General features: G+C 39.8%; 1 protein-coding gene and 1 pseudogene across 1 annotated transcript in view; both read right to left on the bottom strand.

Annotated features, from left to right (window-relative positions):
• ERICH1 (glutamate rich 1) overlaps window positions 1–25,913 on the bottom strand; it is a 137,033-nt gene that overhangs the window by 105,504 nt on the left and 5,616 nt on the right. The window lies entirely within an intron of this gene.
• On the bottom strand, window positions 13,345–16,055 carry LOC119516968 (annotated as a pseudogene).

Raw genomic sequence — 25,913 nt, 5'->3', positions numbered from 1 at the left:
GCTTATTTTTTTTTTTTTACTAAAACTAACACATTAGATGCAAAGAGTTGCTACTTATTTCAGCTGATTTGTATTACTTAACAAAGTTTTATAACATGAAACAAAAGAAGGGTAGTGTTTTAGTTTGCTAGGTTGCTAAAAGCAATATATCACGAAATGGATTAGCTTTTAGCAGTGGGAATTTATTAGCACACAAGCTTAGAGTTTTGAAGTCACGAAAATGTCCAAATCAAGGCATCATCAAGGCGATGCCTGCTTTCTGGAGACTGGCTGCTGGCAATCCTTGACTCCTCTGCCACATGGCAAGGCACATGGTGGCATCTGCTGATCTCTCCCTTCTCCTCTGGGTTTCCTTGCTTTCAGCTTCTTGCTTCCATGGCTTTCTCTCTTTCTCTCTCTGTATTCATCCCATTTGTAAAGGACTTCAGTAAAATTAAGACCCATCCTGAATGAGGTGGGTCATACCTTAACTAAAGTAGCCTTATCACAATATCCTACTTACAATGGGTCCTCACCCAAAAGGAATGGATTAACTTTAAGATCATGCTTTTCTGGGGTACATACAGCTTCAAACCACAACAGGTAGCTGATTGAGTACAATGTCTTAGATACTTCATGATTCAAAACAGTGCAAACTGACAGATTTCAACTATTTCCCTTTTCCAGGGTAAGATAATCCTAACATGACTCTTGAAGAAATTCCTTTATCTAGTGGAAAGGGTTTGGGTTCAAGAGCCAAATTAAAGGAATTAAATGGTAGTTCTACCACTTCTAGGTAAGAAACCTTAAGTTAACATCATCTTTCTGAACCTCAGCCTTCTCATCCATACAACGGAGAAATATATCTCCTACACAGGGATGATGTAAGACCAAAATAAAATATATATGTAACTATACTCCTACTAGAATGACTAAAATCCAAAACACTAACAAATGGGTTTTGGGAGCAATAAGAACTCTTTCATTCATTGTTGGTGGGAAAGCAAAATGTTACAGCCACTTTGGAAGATAGTTTGGCAATTTCTTAAAAAGCTAAACACAGGCTTACCATATGACCTAGCAATTATGGTCCTAGGTATTTACCCAAAGAGGTTGAAAACTTATGTCTACTCAAAACCTGCATGCAAATGTTTATAGTGGTTTTATTCTTAATCGCCAAAAATTGGAAACAACCAAGACACCCTTCAATAGGTGAATGGATAAACAAACTGTGACATACCTATATAATGGAATGTTATTCAGCAATAAAAAGAAATGAGCTATCAAGCCAAGAAAAAACACAGGGGAACCTTAAATGCATATTGCTAAGGGAAAGAAGCCCGTGTTTAAAGGCTACATACTGTATGATTCCAACCATATGACATTCTAAAAAAGGCAAAACTATAGAGACAGTAAAAAGATCAGTGGCTGCTACAAGGAGTGGCAGAGAGTCAGAAAGAATGAATAGGTGGAACACAAGGCCTTATTATTCTGTATGATACTACAGTGGTGGGTACATGACATTGCTGAAGGGGGATGTTCTAGTTTGCTAATGCTGCCAGAATGCAAAACACCCGAGATGGATTGGCTTTTATAAAAGGGGGTTTATTTGGTTACACAGTTACAGTCTGAAGGCCATAAAGTGTCCAAGGTAACACATCAGCAATCGGGTACCTTCACTGGAGGATGGCCAATGGCGTCCGGAAAACCTCTATTAGCTGAGAAGGCTCATGGCTGGCGTCTGCTCCAAAGTTCTGGTTTCAAAATGGCTTTCTCCCAGGATGTTTCTTGCTAGGCTGTAGTTCCTCAAAAATGTCACTCTTAGTTGCACTTGGGGTATTTGTCCTCTCTTAGCTTCTCCGGAGCAAGAGTCGGCTTTCAAAGGCCGTCTTCAAACTGTCTCTCATCTACAGTTCCTGTGCTTTCTTCAAAGTGTCCCTCTTGGCTGTAGCAAACTGCTCCTTCTGTCTGAGCTCTTATATAGTGCTCCAGTAATTTAATACAGACCCATCCTGAATGGGCAGGACAACACCTCCATGGAAATTATCCAATCAGAGTCATTACCCACAGTTGGTGGGGCACAAAGAATTACAATCTAATTAACACTGATAGGTCTGCCCACACAAGATTACATCAAAGATAACAGAGTTTGGGGGCACATAATACATTCAAACTGGCACAGGGGAGAAACTTCTTTGGTGGCCTTGAAGACAAATAAGGCATCTCAGTGGCAAATGAAGGTAGCACAAATAGTAGCCAACATCAAAAGCACAGAAAGTGTATATGAGGAATAAAAAAGGATGTATCTCTACACTGTGCTAATTATCCTTCTATAGATACATAAGATTATAAAACTGATATTCAGAATAATGAACTGAGTTACCAATAACAACGTTCAAACAATGTAAGAATGCAGGAAAATAGGTTGTATATTCAAAATACTTAAATAAATGTGAATAGAAATAAACATAAATAAATCCCATTTTTATTTGGAGGGTGGTAGTAGGGGTGACTACTGTAAATATTTAGATGTGCTACTTCATAAAAGGCCAAGGGGGGTTGGTTCAGTTTACATTTCATCAAATGGGAAAAACAGTTTTCCTACTTTTTAAATTTAAAACTAAGCACAGTAATCAAAATAATTAAAATAAACAGAAAACCTTTCATTATCCTAAGGTAAACTCATTTAAGGATCTTGAAGTGATTTCTATCTTATTCTAGTGTATCTTAGAATCTCAAAAGCAAAAATTCATCTTTTCCTTTTTAGACTTTATATACCTCTTGAGGATAACTCTGGTATCTAGCCATTTCCAAGCAGTATACATGTGTTTTATAAATGTTTACACCAAATGAATGAGTTCAAAAAGATTTCTACCCTTACTATTTGTTATAAATATCATTATGAAAAAATGAGCATTTGATACACAATTCCTCTTGCACAGGAACTAAGGAAACACTGACACTAAATATTGGCAAGAGCTGGCTTTATGGCATTTATCCATGAATTATTTATAAAGTATACTGTAAACAGGCACAAGAACAGATCATCTCAAATAGATGTCATAATGGATATCCCATTATAAAGTGGTAGTTTTTGCCTTGAACAAGAATTTTAACTAATAAAGTAACCTGATTTAGTCAAAATATACAGGCATTTAAGAATAAAATAATTTCACATAAACATACATGTTTAATACTTTCAGCTCCCAGAATTTAAAGCATCTTTTTATGTACATGTGGGCCTTTTATATACCAAAACTTTGCCCATTCTTTTAATTGGGTTTTGTCCTTTTTTTGTTGAATTTTAAGAGTTGATTATATACTCTAGATACTGGATGCTTATCATATATTTGATTTGCAAATATTTTCTCCCAATCGGTGAGTTTGAACCACAGAAGTTTTAAAGCTTAAGTCCAGTGTACCTATTTTTTCTTTGTTACTTGTACTTTTGGTATCATATCTAAAAAATCCACGGCCAAATCCAAGGTAATGAAGATTTACTCCTATGTTTCCTTCTAAGAGTTTTATGGTTTTAGATCTTACATCTCTTTGATCCATTTTGAGTTAATTTTTATATATGGTATGAAGTAGAGGTCTAGCCTCATTCTTTTGCATGTTAATAACCATTTGTCCCAGCACCATTTGTTGAAGAGAATATTCTTTCCCCTTTGTGTCCTTGTTGAAAAGTAACAGACCATAGATGTATGGGTTAATTTCCAGACTCTCATTTCTATTCCATTGGTCTATAAATGATTCTTATGCCAGTAACAGTTTTGAACACTGTAGCATGGTAGTAAGTTCTGAAATGTGGAAATGTGAGACCTCCAACTTTGTTCTTTTTCAAGATGGTTTTGGTTATTTGTGGTCCCTGTAATTCCAATGAATTTGAGGACCAGCTTTTCTATTTCTGCAAAAAAGGCTGTTAGAATTTTGACAGGGACTGCATTGAATCTGTAGCTGCTTTAGGTAGTCCTGGCATCTTAAATCTTCCAATCCATGTACACAACATATCTTTCCATTTCAATAATTACTCTTCACCAACTAATACTGCTGGAAGAATCACCGATTAACTTCACTTCATCTGAGCATGTGAGACTACACAGTAGATGTTAAATTGAGACTAAGACGTTCTGAAATATTGTAACACTGGAACTTATTGTCCTCTGAAACAAAACAAGCATTCAGTGCCCCACACTTCATTGAACTCCACCATCACTCCCCCCCAAATAATTAACCACTGTAAGTAAATAGTACCTTTATATTTATAAGAGAGTATGTAGCACAATGCAGTCACCCAGTAACATGGAGACTACAAATTGCAAGAGGAAAAGGAACTGCTGTTCTTAACACTAATGGAGTTCAAACACTTTATTTAAACAGAAATAATCAGCTATTTCAGACCCAAATAAAAAAAAATAAAAAAATAAAAAAATACTGGGCATCCATGTAAGTCCTTAATGCTACCTAGAACCTCCAGATTTCTGAATGAAATTATTACGAACTGCTTGACTGTTTCCTATAAATACAGACTTAATTTAGTAAACAAAATATGTCTTCTAAGTGGCCAAATTTACTCTGTAATTAATAAAGCAGAACATACATGAAAGCTATTATTTTTCTGGATACCAGGCCATAGCGAAATATTTTATAAAGGTATTTATCATTTTTGAAATAATTGCTTTTTGACCAAGAGTGTTCAAATGTAGCTGTATATGTGCTTGTGTGTTTAGATAATATAAACGTAGGCCTAAAAATCAATTTAAGGGTTAAAAGTTTCTTTGCTGGTTAATTTCTAAAGTGCTAGAAAACAAAGAGCTGGCTGATATGGTCCTAGAAGGCAGACTTAGTGTCACATAATATCAAAACTCTCAAGAGCTCTGTTATCATGCATACAGAATAAAAACTGCTTAATGGTCAAAAAAGAAATCCAAACACCTTCATCAGAAACTGGAGGACAGGCTATGTTCTCATTTTTCTTACACTTCATCAATGTGCTCCTCTTCTAACAGCAAGAGCAAGTTTTAACTTGAAACTCCAATGTCTGTCAAAAAGCAATCACTAGAAAATTAAAAAAGCAAGGGAATGGATGTGTAATACCAATAAAAAAAATAACCTCCAGGAAAACAAATACAATTGCTACGGAGACGATGCAATCGAAATTAGAAAATAATAGACATAATAAAAGGTCAACGCGAAGAACTACACCCCATCTAAAATCAAAGTGCTGAAATACCAAACAGAGAAACTCTCCTTTTCCCAGGGGAATTAAGTTATTTGATATAAACTTGGCCTAAACTTGCTATTTCAATTTAAAGACATAAGCCAAATAAGATATTTCAGGGAAGTTATCTTTGGGAAATTAGACATTTAGGACAAACTGTAAATATATATACTTCACAAAGAAATATAAAATAGCAAGAGCTATTGCTGGTGGTAAATTTTATTCTAAGGCCTGAAACTCCACAAGCTGTTGTGACATCTTTCTGAACCTCACAGGACCCCAAATGCCTACCCTCTCGCAAGATTTGCCCCCCACCCAGTGGGAAAGGCTCCCCGCCCAGCAGTTCCTCTAGGAGTTGGAATAGGCGCACTGCACCAGGTTCTCAACCTAAGGGGTTTCGCTTCCCTCCAAGCCTACAAAATTATTCAAATAATCCATTCGCCACCTGCAGGAACAGGGGCTCACCCTACCCTTTTGTTAGCACCAAGCTTGCCTCTCTCAGGCCCTGCTGGTTCACTCTGCTCCCGAGAACAACCCCACAGGGTCCTCCATGGCCTGCGGTGTCCTCCTCCTGGGGCTGCGGGTTTATGCGACTTGTGCGGCCATCCCCAGGAACCTGGGGCAGGAACCCTCCCCTCGTCAGCTGCGTAAAGAGGAGGCAAACAAAACATGAATCTATTCGATTCTAACCTCTTCTCCAGTGCAGCTACTTGACTTAAAATCTAACAGTTGGGTATGTGAAAGGAAGATTTTGTTCCATATTTATGGCGTTAACAGCAGCATTTCAAGGAATTCTTTTTTTTTTTTTTCTATTTTTGATGGTGTTAGAGCAGAAACCCAAGAAAGTTGCAAGGTGTTTTAACAAACTCCTCAGGTACAGAGGGCTAAATAAACTAATTGAGAAAGTGCTGCATCCCTTCCAAGATACTTCATAGTCCAGGTAAAGTTTCTTGATTATAGGAATTTGGGTGTACATTCTGTTTGAAAAGGCTCTTATGGAGGAAAAAGGAATAAGAACATTTCCTTCTATAACATTCCTTTCTGAAAAAAAGGAAAAAAAAAATGGTTACAGAAAAGAAAAACAAAACTATACGACAGGAAACAAATGCATCCCATGATCTTTGAGACCACCAAATAAATTATCCCATCAATGCCACAGATATTTTTCTTTTCCTTAAAAACATTCACTTTGATTTTTTATCACAAAAGCAGTAATTTTCTCCTCACTTTCTGTATACATACATATAGTTTATTTACTGTACATCTAGAAAGTTTTTTGGTAATGGAAAGAGATTGCAAATTATGTTCATTAATTTGTGATTCTCTAAAAATTTCAAAATTTTTATCATGCCTATAAATGGTGTCCCTTGGAAAAATGTATACAGCTAATTTGGGGATGAAATCTGCTAAAAAAAAAAAACTAATTAAAAAAATGGATGTTACTAGGAAGCAATAAAATTGATGGGAACACATGCTCACAGGAATTACATGAAAATAAGAGGCAAAAATATTAATAACTATTTTTTGTTACTAATGCTTTCTATTTATTTCATTAATAAAAGTGCAAAGCACAAGTCCTTTATCCCAATCCAAGTACTCAGTAATAGATTAACAATAAACCCTGGATGGCACAGACATGATTTGTTTGGCATGATTAAACATTTAAAAAAAGCAATTAACATTTGGTGCATCATACGACCACTTTTGCTTTTAACAAAGTAATCATGAGAAGTGGTAACAAATACTTTGATTTCTCATTTAGAAATATTGTAATGTTAAGACTAAACCTACTATTGCAACAAAAATTTAATCCATTAACTGTAAACTCTTCAATTTTCCTTCAAGTTTCTGTGTCATATCTTAAGCTAAGCTAGCCCAATTCTAGCACTATATTCATTTAGAGTGACAGACTTTCATTTAGAGTGATAGACTTCCACAGTTCCTTTGAAAATACAAGACATCTATAATTCCAAAAACACTATCACATCATTACTACAAAGACACGAAAAGTAACGTGGAATAGTCATATTCAAAAACATGACTTACTAACCATGGGATCATGGTTGTATAGACACAGGATAAAACCTCTTACTATAAACATTTCCAGTGTTAACTTTTTCCATATGAAGAGCAAAAAATAAAAAATTACTCTGCATAAAAGAACACTGAATGACTCAAAAGCAAACGTGCGTTTGGTGAAACCAGGAGTCTGCATTCTGAAACGAGTGAGTGAGTAGGCTGATCCTTCGGCCATGCTGCAGTGGGGGGAGACACTGGGCTGGCTTTTTTTTTAAAAAAAAAAAAAAGAGAGAAGCCCGGGAACAGCTGCAGATAAGATGGGAGCGGTCTGTACTAACGCCTCGGTGTCTGGGGTGGGATACCCCTTCCCACACCCACTGCAGATTGTCGCGGGTCCAGGGAAACAAAGGGGAGAAACCCAGCCTCACGGCTGTCACCCCAGTAGGCAGGGCTGCTCCTGCCTGTGCCGAGCGCACAGCACAGAGCCAAGCAGAGAGGCCCAGCCTCGCAGCTGTCACTGCAACGGGTGGGGCTGCTCCTGCCCGGGGCGAGCACACAGCACGGAGCCGAGCTGAGAAGCCCAGTCTCACGGCTGTCTCCCCAGCGGGCGGGGCTGCTCCTGCCCAGGGCCAAACACACAGCACAGAACTGAGACAAGAAACCCAGCCTGACAGGGAGTCTTTCCCGCAGCACCGCTCACACAACACAATATCGGCCTTGGACAGTGGCCTTGAATACACTCACAGCTGATTGTCCCGGAGCTGGGAGAGTGGAGCTGTGCAGAAAGGGGGAAGTTAACGCATCCCATTCAGCCATCTTTGAAGTGGGCTGGGAACGCCCCTACACAGCCCAGCAGCCCAGGGCTTCCCTGGAGGCCGGTGCTCACTTGTGATGTGGCAGGGCCCTCCCCCCATCAACAGAGGTCCTGGAAAAGCACAGCAGGGAGTGGGGAACCACTCGGAAATCCCAGGGAACCTACACCAATACCAAGGACTTTTGTGTCAGTGGCAGAGAACAGCCTTAAATCTCTGGGAACACCCGGGAGGTTTGATTGTTAAACCTGCCCTTCCTCCCTAACCACTCAGGCACACGCCCCTCATTGAGGGCAGACAGCACCGACAACACACCCAAATTAAGTGCACCAATTGGACCCCAAAAGAATCAGATCCCCACATAACACAAAGTTGGGGAGAACTGACTTGAGGGGAACAAGTGACTCACGGACGCCATCTGCTGGTTAGAGAAAGTGTATGTCACCAAACTGCAATTCTAACAAATTAAAGATCAAGTAAAGCAAATGCCAAGAGGCCAAAAACAACAGAAAATCTTAAAGTATATGATAAAACCAGACGACATGGAGAACCCAAACCCAAACACTCAAATCAGAAGATCTGAAGACACATAGTTCCTGGCAGAATTAATCAAAGAACTACAGACAGGCAAAGAGAGCATGGCACGGGATATAAAAGACTTGAAGAAGAGCATGGCACAGAATATGAAAGACATAAAAAAGACCCTAGAAGAGTACAAAGAAGATATTGCAAGAGTAAATAAAAAAATAGAAGATCTTACGGAAATTAAAGAAACTGTAGGCCAAATTAAAAAGACTCTGGATACTCATAATACAAGATTAGAGGAAGCTGAACAACAACTCAGCCTCCTCAAGGAGCACAGAACAGAAATGAAAGAACAAAAGGAAGAATGGGGAAAAAAATTGAAAAAATCGAAATGGATCTCAGGGATATGATAGATAAAATAAAACGTCCAAATTTAAGACTCATTGGTGTCCCAGAAGGGGAAGAGAACGGTAAAGGTCTAGAAAGAGTATTCAAAGAAATTGTTGGGGAAAACTTCCCAAACCTTCTACACAATATAAATACACAAAGCATAAATGCCCAGCGAACTCCAATAGAATAAATTCAAACAAACCCACTCCAAGACATATTCTGATCAGACTGTCAAATACTGAAGAGAAGGAGCAAGTTCTGAAAACAGCAAGAGAAAAGCAATTCACCACATACAAAGGAAACAACATAAGACTAAGTAATGACTACTCAGCAGCCACCATGGAGGCGAGACGGCAGTGGCATGACATATTTAAAATTCTGAGAGAGGAAAATTTCCAACCAAGAATACTTTATCCAGCAAAACTCTCCTTCAGATTTGAGGGAGAGCTTAAATTTTTCACAGACAAACAAATGCTGAGAGAGTTTGCTAATAAAAGGCCTGCCCTACTTCAGATACTAAAGCGAGCCCTACTGACAGAGAAACAAAGAAATGAAAGAGAGATATAGAGACTTGTAACAGACATATATAGAATATTACATCCCAGGTCACTGGGACACATGTTCTTCACTAGTGATCACGGATCTTTCTCCAGAATGGATTGTATGCAGGGACATAAAAACAAGCCTCAATAAAATAAAAAATATAAAAATGAATTTGTTCAAAGAACATTCTCTGACCACAATGGAATACAAATAGAAGTCAATAACCATCAGAGACTTGGAGAATTCACAAACACCTGAAAGATAAAAATGAGAGGGAGATGAAAACATTCCCGGACAATCAAAAGCTGAGGAACTTCATCATCAGTAGATCAGTCCTAAGCAGGCTGAAAGGAAGGAACACTAAAACTGAAACCACATGAAGAAATAAAGATTTCCAGTAAAGATCACATGGTAGATATAAAGACCAATACTACTGTATGGTTGACTCATAACTCCACTATTTACTTCCTACAGGATCTAAAATACATAAGCTGTAATGATAAATCGGTGGTTTTGGACTCAATGTAAAATATGTAATTCTTGACAAGAACTACATAAAGGTGGGGGAATGGAGGAGTATAGGAATACAGTTTAAAAGTCCTATTGAAGTTAAGTTGGTTTCAAAGAAAAACAAGATTGTTATAGATTTAAGAGGTTAAATTTAAGCCCCATGGTAAACAGAAAGAAAGTATCAAAGAATATGACAAAAGAGATGAAAAGTAGATTAGGGGTTCCAAGAAGTGGGGGAAGGGGCAATGGGGAGTTAAGAAATGAGAGTAGGGGTTTTGGTTTGGGGTGAAGGAAAACTTCTAGAAATGGATGGTTGAAAGGTGATAGCATTGCAACATTCTAAATGTGATTAATCCCACTAAGGGAATGCTAGGAAGGGGTGGAATAGGAAGATTTAGGCTATATATATATCTTTCCAAAATTGAAAAAAAAAATAAGACAGTCTAAATAGATGACAATTAAATGCCAAGGATGATCCTGGACAGGATCTGAGGCCGGTGGAGAGGAGGCTCAAAGGGACACAGCTGGGACACAAGAAAAAAAAAAAAAAAGGAAATATAGAATGTAAGCTTTATATCAATGTTGAATTCCTTGAACTTCTTAGCTGCGTTTAATGAGATTGCATAAAATAATGTTCTTGTCCATGGGAAAGGTATATATGAATTATATTGCCTGTTCAAAGATATGTGCAGCTTGCTCCCGTATGTTCAGAAGACAGAGCAATAGATGATGGGTGTTAGGGAGGGAGGGAGGGAGGGAGAGAGGGAGGGAAAGAAAGAGTGGTGTGACAGGATCTTAAAGGTGATGGATCAGGGTATCAGGGGAGGGGGATCAGGGTATGATGGAATTCTATGTAAGGGGTTTGTACTGTTTTTTACAACTGTTCCTGTAAGACTGAACTTATTTCAAAATAAAATTTATCATTAATACAAAAAAAAAAGTCACATGTAAAAACTTTAAGAATTAAATAGAATAAATAAAATTACCAGTTACGCTAACTCTATGTGCAGCACACTATCTCTTCAGGAATGGAGAGAAATTTTACCAGCAAAAAAACAAGACTTAACTATGATAAGAACTTTCGCTACTAATTAAATAGATTGTCCATGTAAGAAAAGGCTAAAATCCTAGAAGCAGTATCAATTAAGCATACGTGACAGAAATGAAAGACTAGAAATAAGAATCCAGATTTCCAGGTATCTAGCTAACACTAGACATTCTGTTTCCAAGTTACAGCTATTTCTTAAACCAAAACCAATACTCAATTATCTGTGAGCCATAAAGACAGTGGATACATCAGTTATCTCTGCCAGTGTACAAAAACAATGTGTTTCCAACATTTGTACAAGAAACACATTATAAACATCATATAAATAATGGGTTTAAAAGACTAGAAGGAAACATCGAATCTCAAAATAATGGAATTACAAATTATTTTTACTATATTTTTACTATTTCTTATAATAAGCATGTTTTATTTTATAATGAAGAAGTGTTAGGTTATAAGGGCAAGCCTCAAAGTTCAGGGGGCAAGGGCAGTAAAAGGGAATGCTATTGGATTTCTCTTCATCTTAAGTTGTTCCTGCCCTTTCTGCCTTAAACACTTTACCAGTATGGAGCTGGGACAGCTTCCAGTAGGTCACAGCAAGAGGAAAAACCTTTCATCTGTGGTGTTCTGTTCATTTATCCAGAATCTGACTTACCAGTATTACCCTTCTATTAGCACAAGTAATCAAGAGTCAGTGATATTATTTCAAGAAGTTGAGCACAAAGTCAAGATGCACAAGGAGGAATGCAAGCAGTTAATATTGGATTACATACTGAAATGATGCACTTAATGTACGTGGCCTAGAATGTAATCATAGTGAAGGAAAAAAAAAAACCTCCACGAGTGTCATGCAACTGTAACAGAGACTCTATTAAACAGTACAAGATACAGAGAAATTTATTCAATTCATACAAGTGTAATTTTTCAGATCTACACAATGAAAAGCTAGACTGAGCTAGGGGGAAAAATTCTTATGTTGATAGTAAAGTATCTTCTAGCTCCCATAAGTAACCTGCAATCACTTGTTAGGAAAAAATTCCACAGCCACACAGGTCATGCAGGCATTTTTTTATGGTATTATATCAATTTTTTTTCAAACTGAGCAGAACAATGCAATTTTACTTTTTCTTATATTTCAAAACTACTTCTATTAACTCTCCTTCCCATCCCAATCCATCCCATTACCAAGACAGGAATGAGATAAGGGGTGAGAAAAGGATCCTTGATTGTTTTCTCATTTGCTTCCTCTTCCCTTGGAGTAAACTAAGAATTCATTTAAAAAAATTTTAAAGTCACAAGGATAACAAGAGACTCAAAAATTTTTCTTCAAAATAAAAAGAGTAAATAGGTAAATGGGCTTTCAGATGTCAATAATCAAACAGTCCCCAAATACAGCTGTAAGGTAGTTTCATTTTAACAGGGAAGTATTAGAATAGAAAAGTAGCTTCCTGAGAGGGACTCATTTTAACAACAAATTATAGCTTAAATTATTATTGTATCAATTTTACCCAGCAAAGGCAGAGTTATTTTTTTTCTTCCTTTCATGAACCCTTGTAAGGCTAAAGTACAGTGGCTTATAAATGTCATATAATGGACTGGTAAACATCCACCATATCGATCAATCTTGTTTATTTAAAGTCTTCTTAACATTAGACACTTTTTAGTGGGTGTAAAAAACTTAGTAAACAACCATTTCATTTATTCTCCTATCCTAGTCACATAAGCCAGTTATAATAGATGATACAGATTTCAACTGTAATTTATAAAATATTCAAGGGCTGCCACAGTCCCAAGAACAAGAAAAAACTTGCACCCAAAAATAAACCCTCAAGGTAAGTGTAAATACAGTGTGGTTCTAATTTTCATTCATACAATCTCAGACAAGTCCAAATAAATACCTTTTGCAAAAAAGCAATTATTTAACCTATCACAAATATTTGAAATATTTAAATGCAGAGATCTCAGATTTTCTTCAATCAGGCCAGAAATCGTCCTAAAAATTATGACCACAGTTACAAACAGAATGAATGAAATGTTTACATTTAGGACTACCAAAAAAAAGCCCCATGTAGCTTTTTTTAGTGTCATTTACTCAAATATGCTGTAAATAGGAACAGTGGTAACACAGGAAGCAAAAATAAAGTTGCAAGTGAAATTTCCAGAAGCTCATGAAAATAATACCATCCCATATTGCAGATGCAAAGGGAAAAACAGTTATAATGCGGTTAAGAGTCCTCTGGTCATCTTCATTCATTTGGTCATGCAGGGTGTTTATTTTCATTTCCCGTATCACCAAGTTAGTCCACAGGAGGGGCTGGTGGATCCTGCCCTTAGGAGGACTCGTTGGCTTTCCAGGTAGGTTGGATCCTCTTAGATTCGGAAGTCTTGGTAAGCACAAGATCAGTGCAGCAACCATCCCGGCCATCAAGTGTGGGGTAATACTGATGCCATTATCGCCAGAAGGCCCTGCTAATTCCTGAATCATTCTGTGTCCGTGCAGAACTGGGGCTGCCTCAACAGATTGATCAGCCTTCTCATCTCATGTTCAGGAGAGAAAACACATTCACAGGGATCGAATCCACCTTCTGCCACAATTACTCAGCTTGGTTTAACTTGACTGTTTAAATCCGCCCAGACAACAACCGACGGGGCGGGGAGGTTGGGGACTGGGTCCAATGGCCCAATGGCCGCCACTGCCGCTCTTTCTTCAGGCCCTTAATAGCTATTTTTAAATGGGACCTCTTGATATTTCATCATGAGAAAAAGAACCCAAAATAAATGGACTTATGACAACACCTCTTCCGCATTTTCAAATAATAGATTTATGAGTGGAAAAATAGTTATCTAGAATTTAAAACAAGAGTTGTCAGGGTTTTTAAAAATCATACTTGTGAATTTTTTTATTCATTTCATTCACAATAAGACCAGAAATGGACATGAGTAGAAACTTCCACTGTGACAGGGCTGGTAATGGGTTCTGCTCCTCACCTTAGCCTGACAGTATTAGAGACAATCTTCCAAAACATCACCAATGGGGAGGAAAAAAAACAAAAGAAACAAAACACATTGTTTCACTGTTTTAAGGAAAACTATGAAAAATTCCTCTGTCTCAGTAAATAGTAATACTAGCTCAAGCTATGCCCTTTTCCATCCTCACATCTTCCTATCTCATTTTAACAGCCACTTTAAATTTAAATGTTCTTAGGGTCATTGTATTTTTTAGAGTCTGACATTTTGAATTTTCTCTTTTTCATAAAAACTATGTTTCAATGCCTGCTATATATACACCAGTCTATCCAAAACTTTGCCAAAATTATAAATTTTTTTTTCTATTTTATCCCTAGAATGAAGCAAAGTATTTAACTCTTGCCTGAAATCTCGGAAAAAAAGAACTAAACTGATAATAGCACTACATCACTTTACAAGAAAAAGTCTGTAATTCAATGAAAGATAGTTTCTTAATGACTTTTATAATAAATTATAAATGGAAAAATAATTAGCTAAGATTTAAACAAGAGGTGGCAAGCTTTCCGAAATATTAATTAAAAGAAAAAAAAAAGAACTCAAAACAAGACCAGACATGATACTCAAATGGAATATTATCAGAATCTTACATCACGACAAATCTGCTGTAGCAGCCTCATCTCAGTAGGAGATACATGCTAAATATTCCTTTTCTTCCAAAACTTTAGGACTTAAAAAAAAAAAGAAAAAAATTCTATGCAAACTTTGGCCAAGATTTTTCCTTGCCAAATTTTTAAGTATCACTTATTGTATCACTAAGCATTCATAAACATTTTAAACTAACATTAGGGATTTAAATTTTTATTAGGGATTGTTAAATATATCCTAAATAGGAAGGAGTAAGAAGTAGTGTAAAATCACTACTCAGTGTGGAGGAGCTGGTATTGCCTCTAACCAATGATGTGACCTTTGGCAAACTGCTAAACTCTCCGAGTTTCTTGTTTCACTAAAACAGGGCTGCTGAGGATGGGAACTAGCAAAAGACAAAAAATAATCTGTGATACCATTCAGAAGACAATTCAGAAAATGCTTTATTGTAACCTGAAGCTATAGGATAAACTATCATTTTACCCTAATATTTCATTTTTTTTTCCAGTTGCATTAACATTTGTTTTTTCTTTAGGCAGATCTTGAATTCAACCCAAAGAACATGTGAATGACAAAAACAGATTCTCCAACAGTCACACATGTGCAAGAACAGGTTATTTGCTTCAGTTTATGAAAGATACCAAGGAAGAAACAAAACCGTGGGAAACACCTGTTATTTCTGTGTCCATTCACCTCTCATCCCTCCTCACTTAGAGGCAGCTATCATGTTGCTGAATGTCACTCTACTATCACCTTCTTTAAACCAGCCTCTTCTTAAGGAATCTTACCCCTTCATTTGTGCCCTTAAGTCAGGATTCGAGATCTTGTACTATCTTCCAGGCATTGAGCTATTTTTCTTCTGTATTCAACATATGCACACATCTCCCTCATCTCGAACAGCCAGGACAGAAAAAGCCTCAAATGCCTTGTTGCTGCTTCTCTTTATCTGTGTTATTCTTTTCTGACAGTAAAACAAGCATTCGCCATTTGCTGCCTCTTTCATATGGGGGGTGGGGGTGGGGGTGGGGTGGTCTGTGATAAGAAATAACAGCTAACATATGATTGTTTATTATGGCTCTGGGCACTTTCTATATATGACCTAATTTAATCCTCAGAACATCTCTGTTGTTATTTCCCCATTTTGCACACAAGGAAACTGAGGATTATAAAGAATTAGTTCAAACTTAAGGGTAAAGCCAGGATTTGAACTCAGGAAGTCAGTCTAAGAAAAACCTGAGTTCTCAAGCAGTTTGAAATGCAGCCTCCCACACTACTGAGTAACACGGCTTCCCGTTGAAACAGTCATCTCCGGGTTACGAAAATCCTCTCAGTACCACATAAAATCACCTAGCCACCGGATCATTCTCCTCCACCCCTCTTTAGGCACACAGTCCATGTCCAATTCACCCCAAATCTAGAAGGAAAGCTTGTTTGCAACTGCCTACTGAGCATTTTCACCTAAATCTTACATATCCTGTCAGTTAACAGAGCCAGCCTTTTTCTTGGAAATCTTTTTTTATATCCATCCCTTCCATTTCCTCCGTTCAGCAGTCACCTTATTCCGGATTGTCTCAATCCCTATCTAGAACATCGTAACAACACACTAGCTGGCCTCCCTTCCTCGGAACTTGCCCCTTTCCACATTTATCCTGCCCACTTTCCAATTTACCGTTAGAGAAACAAACCATCCCATTCCTCCTAAGACCAAAACTGACACTTTGCTTCCTAATTCCTACCACAGTAAACTAAAGCTTTTTTTTTTTTAAATAACAAAATGCCCTCTATTACTGGAACTCAACACAACTGTATCTTATTTTGCTAACATTCTTTAAGCTCCCTTTATTCACATAACGCCAATTTCTTCATTCAGTCATTCATTCAAGAAATACTTATTGAACACTTATTATGTGCCAGGAGCTGGGAACATGTGAAGCTTGCAGTGTAGAAAGGATTAGGACAAGTGATCTGCTAATTACAATACATAGGGCAATGAATGTTTACAATGGGGAAATATTAAGCCACGGGAGCATGGACATCAGGGGGGCAGAGCCAACCCAGATGTGGTGGCTCTGCCCACTGAAGCAGGGAGCTATCTTTCTTCAACACCTGGTAGAAGATGGGAAGTTTACTCCCAGGAAAAGCCAAACCTGAGAGGCTCTTGATTCAGACCCCAAGCACAGATGAAGGCAGGGGCCAAGCTGCCATTCAGAAGGTGGGGAGTAAGCAAAAATCTGCATACCTCGTTTACTGCACTTCACTTTACAGCTCTTTGCAGATATTGCATTTTTTACAAATTGAAGGTTTGCAGCCACCCTGCATCAAGCAAGTCTATTGGTGCCATTTCTCCAATAGCATGTGCACACTTGGTGTCTCCATGTCACATTTTAGTTAAGGCATGTACATTGTTTTTTTTTAGACATAATGCTATTACACATTTAACAGAGTACAGTATAGTGTAAAAATAAATTTTACATGCATTGGGCAACCAAAAAATTCATGTGAACCACTTAATTGTGATATTTACTTTATTGACATGGTCTGGAACTGAACATGCAACATGTCTGAGATATGCCTGTACAGGTTTATTACATACAGAGGAATATTACAGAGGTTAACAGCCCCCAGTAACCAGACATGCTATTCAGCTAAAAGTCTCATATATTCCTGCCTGCTGGTCATAAGTATGACATTCTCTTTTATTCTGCAAAGGCAAACAGAGTGATCTCTCAGCTTGGGTAGGATGAGCTTATGTAAGGTTTAGTCCTAACTCTGATCTCCAGTTTATGTCTAAGGCATGAATGAATCCTCCTGCCTGTGGCCTGTGGCCACTCTGGTATCTGATTTGTTCCCCCTTCCAAACCATGTAGAACATGGAATTTTCAACCCTGTAATATTTCAGTAAATGAAAAGAGCCATCCAACTGCATTCCAGTAGAAAAGGGATATATTATTTCAAACTCAATATAGAATAAAATATCGAAGTAATATTTATGTATTGATAAAAAAAGCCAGGCTTTTCCTCCAGGCCAGTGAGTGCCTGTGTTTCTAACTCTGCTCCAGAAGCTCTGCACTGGTGACTGGAATGAAAGCTCTGCCCCAACAGTCACTTTGCCCTAGAAATGTTTATTCACAAAAAGAAAAAAAAAAAAGTTTTTTTTCCAATTAAAATGTAAACTTGCCAGTCCCTCTTGTTCTGAGACTACAGAGGGAACTGCTTGCAGTGCATGTCAGTTCAGGAGTATAACTGGGGTCACACACACACACCCCTGCCATGACTACCCCTGCTTCAGGAATTCTGCCGGCAAGAATGCCAGGACCATGGACAGCAACAATAATAAGAGGTATTTTTCTCTTTCAATTATTATTTTAATTAGAAAAGTTGTAACTTTACAGAAAAGTCATGTAAAAAATACAATTTTCCCACACATCCCCTATTTTTAAACACTTTGCATTAGTGTAGTACCTTTGTTACAACTGATAAAAGAATTTTAAAATAGAACTATTGTATCAGGGTTCTCTAGGGAAACAGAATCAATAAGAGGTGTCTATGACTATAAAACTTATAAAAGTGACTCACGCAACTGTGGGTATGCAAGAGTCCAAATTCTGTAGAGCACTCAGCAAACTGTCAACTCTAAGGAAGATATCCGATGAACTCCTCAGGAAACAAACCGGCAACTTAGACCAACTCCTCAGGAAATGAACTGGGATCTTCAACGAACGTGTTCGATGAACTGCTCAGGAAACGCTTCACTGGGCAGCCAAAGAAGAAGTGAAGGTCCTCTATCTGTCTCGCTTATAAGTCTTTAACTGATTAATTGGATTAAATTCAGGCAGTTGCATTCTCTCATTGTGGAAGACACGCCCTTTGGTGAGTTATCAGTCACAGCTGCAGTCAATTGACTGACGATTTCATAATGCAGCCTGTTGGTTTACTAACCAGCCACAAATGTTGCAGCAATTGTTAGGCCAGTGTTTGCTTGACCAGACAGCTGGGTACTACCAGCTGGCCAAGCTGACACATGAACCTAACCATCAGAGTCCACTCCTTGGCAACTTGGCAATTATACACATCACCTAAAACCATACTTTATCTCTAAGTAGATAACAATAACAGACAAATATTTTGCCTAACAATACTCCGCTGTGCAGCATACAACTGGAAATGCACTAAATTTCTCCAGAATAGGATGCAAGTCCTTGGGTGACATTAGCTCTCAAAATTGATTTCCTTTAGCTTAAATACAGCAAAATGAACAGTACGGGTTATGCCATGTGATAAGGGGATAAGACAGAGAAGAAAGCAAAGATATCTGCTTTACAGACAAATACAAACATAATCATAACAAAACAAGGAGGAAATATTCATGCCATCATAGTCCTCATTTCTGTAACTGGTCATGTGGCCGTAGTTCATATTTATCACTACCTTCTTCTACTACCCATTCCATGTTCCCTTTACCCTCAGCAAGCACTTCAGCTGGCCATGGTTCTTTGCCTGGTGGGGTGACCCAAACCTTCATTCCTAAAGTTTCTTGGCCATTGGTAGTCCTGCCTGGATTGGGTTGTTGCAGTTTTCCATTGACTTTAATCACAGGGCATGGTAGTACTCAGAGACGCCCTAGGGGATCTCCTGTATTCCAGGAAAACTCTTCTTTACTTCCATTGTGGAGCTGCAGTGCTACTTCCCCTTGATAGTCAGGATCAATCACCCCAGCCAGTACAGTAATCCCCTTCCTTGCCTGTTGATTCAGAGGCATAAGAAGACCAAAATGGCCAGGTGGCAGTCTTAACTTCCAGTTCAATGGGATTATTGTTGTGTTTCCTAGTGGAAGCACTCCTCCTTTTGGAACCAAGACCTGCAGACCAGCAGAGCTTAAGCTTGCAGGGACAGGAAGCAAAAATTTTCCTAGTGGATCACTAGGAGTGATAGTGAGTGGTGCCACTCCTGTTTCCACCCCTTGATTCCTGGACCCAAGAATCCTGGCTATGGGAGAAACAGCACCATAGAGTGGATGCTGATTCAGAGCATACACAGCCTCCTGGAGAACACTGCCCCAACCCCGCAAGGTATTGCCACCTAGTTGGCACCATAATTGAGTCTTCAACAGGCCATTCCACTGTTCTATCAACCCAGCTGCCTCTGGATAACAGGGAACATGGTAAGACCACAGAATTCCATGAGCATGTGCCCATTCCCTCACTTCATTTGCTGTGAAGTGGGTTCCCTGGTCTGAAGCAATGCTGTGTGGAATACCATGATGGTGGATAAGGCATTCTGTAAGTCCACGGATGGCAGTTTTGGAAGAAGCATGTCGTGCAGGGAAGGCAAACCCATATCCAGAGTATGTCTCTCTCCAATAAGAACAAATCGCTGCCCCTTCCATGATGAAAGTGGTCCAATGTAATCAACCTGCCACCAGGTAGCAGGCTGATCACCTTGGGGAATGGCACCATATTGGGGACTGAGTGTGGGTCTCTGCTGCTGGCAGATTGGACACTCAGCCATTGCTGTGGCCAGGTCAGCCTTATTGAGTAGAAGTTCATGTTGCTGAGCCCATGCATAACCTCCGTCCCTACCACCATGACCACTTTGTTCATGAGCCCATTGGGCAATGATGGGAGTTGCTGGGGAAAGAGGCTGATTGGTATCCACCAAACAGGTCATTTTATCCACTTGGTTATTAAAATCTTCTGCTGAATTCACACTCTGGTGAGCATTCACATGGGACACAAATATCTTCATGTTTTTTGCCCACTCAGAAAGGTCTATCCACATACCTCTTCCCCAGACTTCTTTGTCACCAATCTTCCAATCATGTTCCTTCCAAGTCCCTGACCATCCAGCCAAACCATTAGCAACAGCCCAGGAATCAGTATACAGACACACCTCTGGCCAGTTCCCCTTCCAAGCAAAGTGAACAATCAGGTGCACTGCTCGAAGTTCTGCCCACTGGGAGGATTTCCCCTCACCAGTGTCCTTCAGGGACATCCTAGTGCTGCAGTGGTCCACTTTCAGGTGGTGCCTGCATATTGTGCAGAACCATCTGTAAACCAGACCCGAGTTTTCTCTTCCTCAGTCAACTGATTGTAAGGAACTCCCCAACATGCCATAGCTGTGGGCTGGGAAAGAGAAGGTAATGTGGAAGAAGTGGGGGCCATGGACATTTGGGCCACTTCCTCATGTAACTTACTTGTACCTTCAGGACCTGCTCAAGCTCTATCTTGTATACACCATTTCCATTTTATGATAGAGTGCTGCTGTGCACACCCAACTTTATGGCTTGGTGGGTCAGACAATACTCAGCTCATGATAGGTAACTCAGGTCTCATGGTAACTTGGTGGCCCATGGTTGAGCATTCTGTCTCTACTAAGGCCCAGTAGCAGGCCAACAGCTGTTCCTCAAATGGAGAGTAGTTATCTGCAGAGGATGGTAAAGCTTTACTCCAAAATCCTAAGGGCCTGCATTGTGATTCTCCTATAGAGAATCTCTGTTTGCCACCAACACTTCCAGTACCATTGGGTCAGCTGGATCATATGGTCCAAGTGGCAGAGCAGCTTGCACAGCAGCCTGGACCTGTCACAGAGCCTCATCTTGTTCCGGTCCCCACTCAAAACTAGAAGCTTTTCTGATCACTCGGTAAATGGGCTGGAGTAGCACACCTAAATAAGGAACATGCTGTCTCCAAAATCCAAACAGGCCAACTAAGCACTGTGCCTCTTTTTTGGTCATAGGAGAGGCCAGATGCAACAGCTTATCCTTCACCTTAGAAGGAATATCTCGACAGGCCCCACACCACTGGACACCTAGAAATTTTACTGAGTTGGAAGGCCCCTGTATTTTCATTGGATTTATCTCCCATCCTCTGCCACGCAAATACCTTACCAATAAATCTAGAGTAGTTGCTACTTCTTGCTCACTAGGTCCAATCAACATGATATCATCAATATAATGGACCACTGTGATGTCTTGTGGGAGGGAGAAATGATCAAGATCCCTGTGGACAATATTATGACATAGGGCTGGAGAGTTGATATAACCCTGAGGTAGCACAGTGAATGTAAACTGCTGGCCTTGCCAGCTGAATGCAAACTGTTTCTAGTGGTCCTTACTGACAGCAATTGAGAAAAAAGCATTTGCCAGATCAATAGCTGCATACCAGGTACCAGGGGAAGTGCTGATTTGCTCAAGCAATGATACCCCATCTGGAACAGCAGCTGCAATTGCAGTCACCACCTGGTTAAGCTTACAATAATCCACTGTCATCCTCCAAGACCCATCTGTTTTCTGCACAGGCCAAATAGGAGAGTTCAATGGGGATGTGGTGGGAATCACCACCCCTGCATCTTTCAAGTCCTTAAGAGTGGCATTAATCTCTGCAATCCCTCCAGGAATCTGGTATTGATTCTGGTTCGCTATTTTGCTAGGCAGGGGCAGTTCTAGTGGCTTCCACTTGGCCTTTCCTACCATAATAGCCCTCACTCCACAAGTCAGGGAACAAATGTGAGGATTCTGCCAGTTGCTGAGTATGTCTATTCCAATTACGCATTCCAGCACTGGGGAAATAACCAAAGAATGGGTCCAGGGACCCACTGTGAGATGGACCTGAGCTAAAACTCCATCAATCACCTGACTTCCGTAAGTCCCAACTCTGACTGGTGGACCAGAGTGACGTTTTGGGTCTCCGGTAATTAATGTCACTTCTGAACTAGTGTCTAATAATCCATGAAATATCTGATCATTTCCTTTTCCCCAATGCACAGTCACCCTGGTAAAAGGCCGTAGGTCCCCCTGGGGAAGGCTGGGAGGAAGATTAACAGTATAAATTTTTGGCAGTGTAACAGTGTCCTTCCCCAAGGGTACCCGGCCTTCCCTTCATTCAAGGGGCTCTGGATCTGTAAACTGTCTCAAGTCTTGGAATTGATTAAGGGGCCGTGACTCTCTGTTTTTGTAATTCAAGGGAGACTTTTGTTCATGTGACCTAGAATTCTTCTGCCTATATAGTTGAAACAAGAATGTAGTCAACTGCCCATCCATTTTACTACTTGGTACTCCATGATCCACTAGCCAACGCCGTAAGTCTGTGTGAGTCATATTATTTTGATTGCTGCTTTGAGCCTCTTTTCCATTATGGTAGCCACACCCACCTTGTCTGTGGTGATTAACTGCAGCCACTTGGCTTCTGCCAACTCGGGACCCCATTGTCCCCACTGTGTTTAAGGATTCCAGCTCAGTGACAGCAGTTCCTACAGTAATATCTGACCTACAGAGAAGGGCGACTACAGAGCTCTTCAGGGATGATGGAGCTAGTCTCATAAATTTATTCCTCACAGTCCTGGTAAAAGGTATTGTTCTAGTTTGCTAATGCTGCAGAATGCAAAACACCAGAGATGGACAGGCTTTTATAAAACAGGGGTTTACTTCACTACACAGTTATAGTCTTAAGGCAACAAAGTGTCCAAGGCAACACATGAGCAATTGAGTACCTTCACCGGAGGATGGCCAATGGTGTCCGGAAAACCTCTGCTAGCTAGGAAGGCAGCCGGCGTCCGCTCCAAAGCTCTGGCCTCAAAATGGCTTTCTCCCAGGACGTTCCTCTCTAGCAAGCTTGCTCCTCTTCAAAACATCACTCACAGCTGCACTCACTGAGTTCCCTCTCTCTTAGTCAGCTCATTTATATGGCTCCACTGATCAAGGCCCACCCCGAATGGGCGGGGCCACACCTCCATGGGAACAGCTCATCAAAATCATCACCCACAGCTGGGTGGGGCATATTCCAAGAAAATCTAACCAGCATCAAAACGTCCGCCCCACAAAACTACAAAGACAATGGCATTTGGGGGACACAATACATTCAAACCGGCACAAGTGTGTCCTCTGGACATTCCAGGGCTGTGTGAGCAGGTCTTCCATGATAAATCCACTCTAACATTCCAATCTCTCTAAGCCTTTGAATCCCCTCCTCCACATTGTACCAGGGCAGTTCTGGCATTTCAACCTCTGGTAATGCTGGCCACTTTTTGATCCATGTTTCAGCCAACCACCCAAACAAACTGTTAACACCCTTTCTAACCCCTTGAGCTACAACACTGAATGCAGAATCTCTGCTTAGTGGGCCCATATCAGTAAATTCAGCCTGATCCAACCTTATATTCCTTCCACGATTATCCCACACCCTTAATATCCATTCCCACACATATTCCCCTGGTTTCTGTCTGTATAAGTTGTAAAAGTCATACAGTTCTTTTGGAGTATAGCGTACTTCCTCATGGGTCACACTTGTACCCCACCCTTCGGGGCCTGTTGAGACTTTAGTCTAGTTATAGGTCTTGAAGCAAAGACTGGTGGTGGGGGTGGGTCATGAAAAGAGAATTATCCCTCAAGCCATTTACCTCAGGACATTCTGTTGCATTTTCATCTCTTAAAACAGGATTAATCTCTCCAGACAGAGAAGTGAGGGCTGCTTCCTCAGGAGAGGTAATTACAGGATTAGTAGGCACTACAGGATTAATCTCTTTAGGTGGGGGTTGGATGGCAGGCTCCTTAGGGCAGACTGGAGGTGGGGAAGCTGTTTCCTCAGGACAGCCCTCTGTAGATAAATCTAATAATGACTCCGCAGAATCCAGGGTTCCAGTGTCCTCATTGCCATTATTATCAATCCATATGTCCCCATCCCAAGTTTCGGGATCCCATTCTTTTCCAATCAATGTCTTTACTTTAATAGCAGATACCCTGAGAGGTTGAGATTTTAGTTTATGTTGTAAATCTGCTACTCGCACAATGAGAGTCTGTGTTTGGTTTTCAGAAATTTCCAGTCTGCAGGCACAGGAAATAAGATTTTCTTTCAGGGCACACATAGAAACCTTTACATCTGTCATACAGCGTTTAAGTTTCGAATTTGAAGCCTTTAGCTCGTCCCTTTCTCTTACAACTTCATCCAAAGTATCTAAGAGCAGCCAGCCAACATCATTATACCTCTTAATTCTGCAAAACTCTGTGAAGGTGTCAAAAACACTGTCACCCAGAGCCTTGCTTGGTACTGGAGTATGATTAGGAAATCAAATGGTGCTATTCTGTGTATCTCCTTTGCTAACTCATGCCATGGACTGTCAGTGCCCTCCTGATTATTGGAAATAGAGTCATTAGTGCCTCTGAATCTAATCAGAGTAGAAAACAAATTATAAAAGCCTGTTTTAAGATTCTGTTTCTCAAGAACCACTCCCGGTACCAAGCTGCATTAGTTAGGGTTCTCTAGGGAAACAGAATCAATAAGAGGTGTCTATGACTATAAAATTTATAAAAGTGACTCATGCAACTGTGGGTATACACGAGTCCAAATTCTGTAAAGCAGTCAACAAACTATGAACTCCAAGGAAGATGGCCGATGAACTCCTCAGGAAATGAACTGGGATCTTTAATGAACGTGTTCGATGAACTCCTCAGGAAACGAACCAGCAACTTCGACGAACTCCCCAGGAAACGCTTCACTGGGCAGATGAAGAAGAAGTGAAGGTTCTCTACCTGTCTTGCTTATAAGTCTTCAACTGTTTAATTGGATCAAATCCAGCCAATTGCATTCTCTCATTGTGGAAGGCATGCCCTTTGGTGTCATCAGTCACAGCTGCAGTCAATTGACTGATGATTTCATAATGCAGCCTGTTGGTTTATTAACCAGCCACAAATATCCTCACAGCAATTGTTAGGCCAGTGTTTGCTTGATCAGACAGCTGGGTACTATCACCTAGCCAAGATGACACATGAACCTAACCATCACAAATATTAACTATAGTCCATAGTTTACCTTAGGTGTATTTTTTCCTATATACCATCCTATTATTAACACCTAGTATTAGAGTAATACATTTGTTATAATTCATGAAAGAACACTGTTATACTTGTACTATTAACCACAGTTCATCACCCACAACAGGGTTCACTGTCATGCACTCCCAAGTCTTATCTTCTAACTTTTATTCTAGTAATATGCATGACCCCAAACTTCCCCTTTCAATCACATTCACAAACATAATTCAGAGCTGTTAATTACATTCACAATAATGTGCTACCATCGCCACTGCATTAGTTAGGGTTCTCTAGGGAAACAGAACCAATGAGAGATATCTATGAATATAAGATTTATAAAAGTGACTCATGCAACTGTGGGTATACACGAGTCCAAATTATGTAGGGCAGTCAGCAAACTGGCAACTCCAATGAAGATGTTCAATGAACTCAGGAAATGAATTGCCAGCT

This window comes from Choloepus didactylus, chromosome 20 (genome assembly GCF_015220235.1).
Source record: "Choloepus didactylus isolate mChoDid1 chromosome 20, mChoDid1.pri, whole genome shotgun sequence".
In the NCBI taxonomy this organism is placed as follows: Eukaryota; Metazoa; Chordata; class Mammalia; order Pilosa; family Megalonychidae; genus Choloepus; species Choloepus didactylus.
The sequence above is the reverse complement of the archived record's forward strand: the minus strand, read 5'-3'. Positions and strand labels throughout refer to the sequence as shown.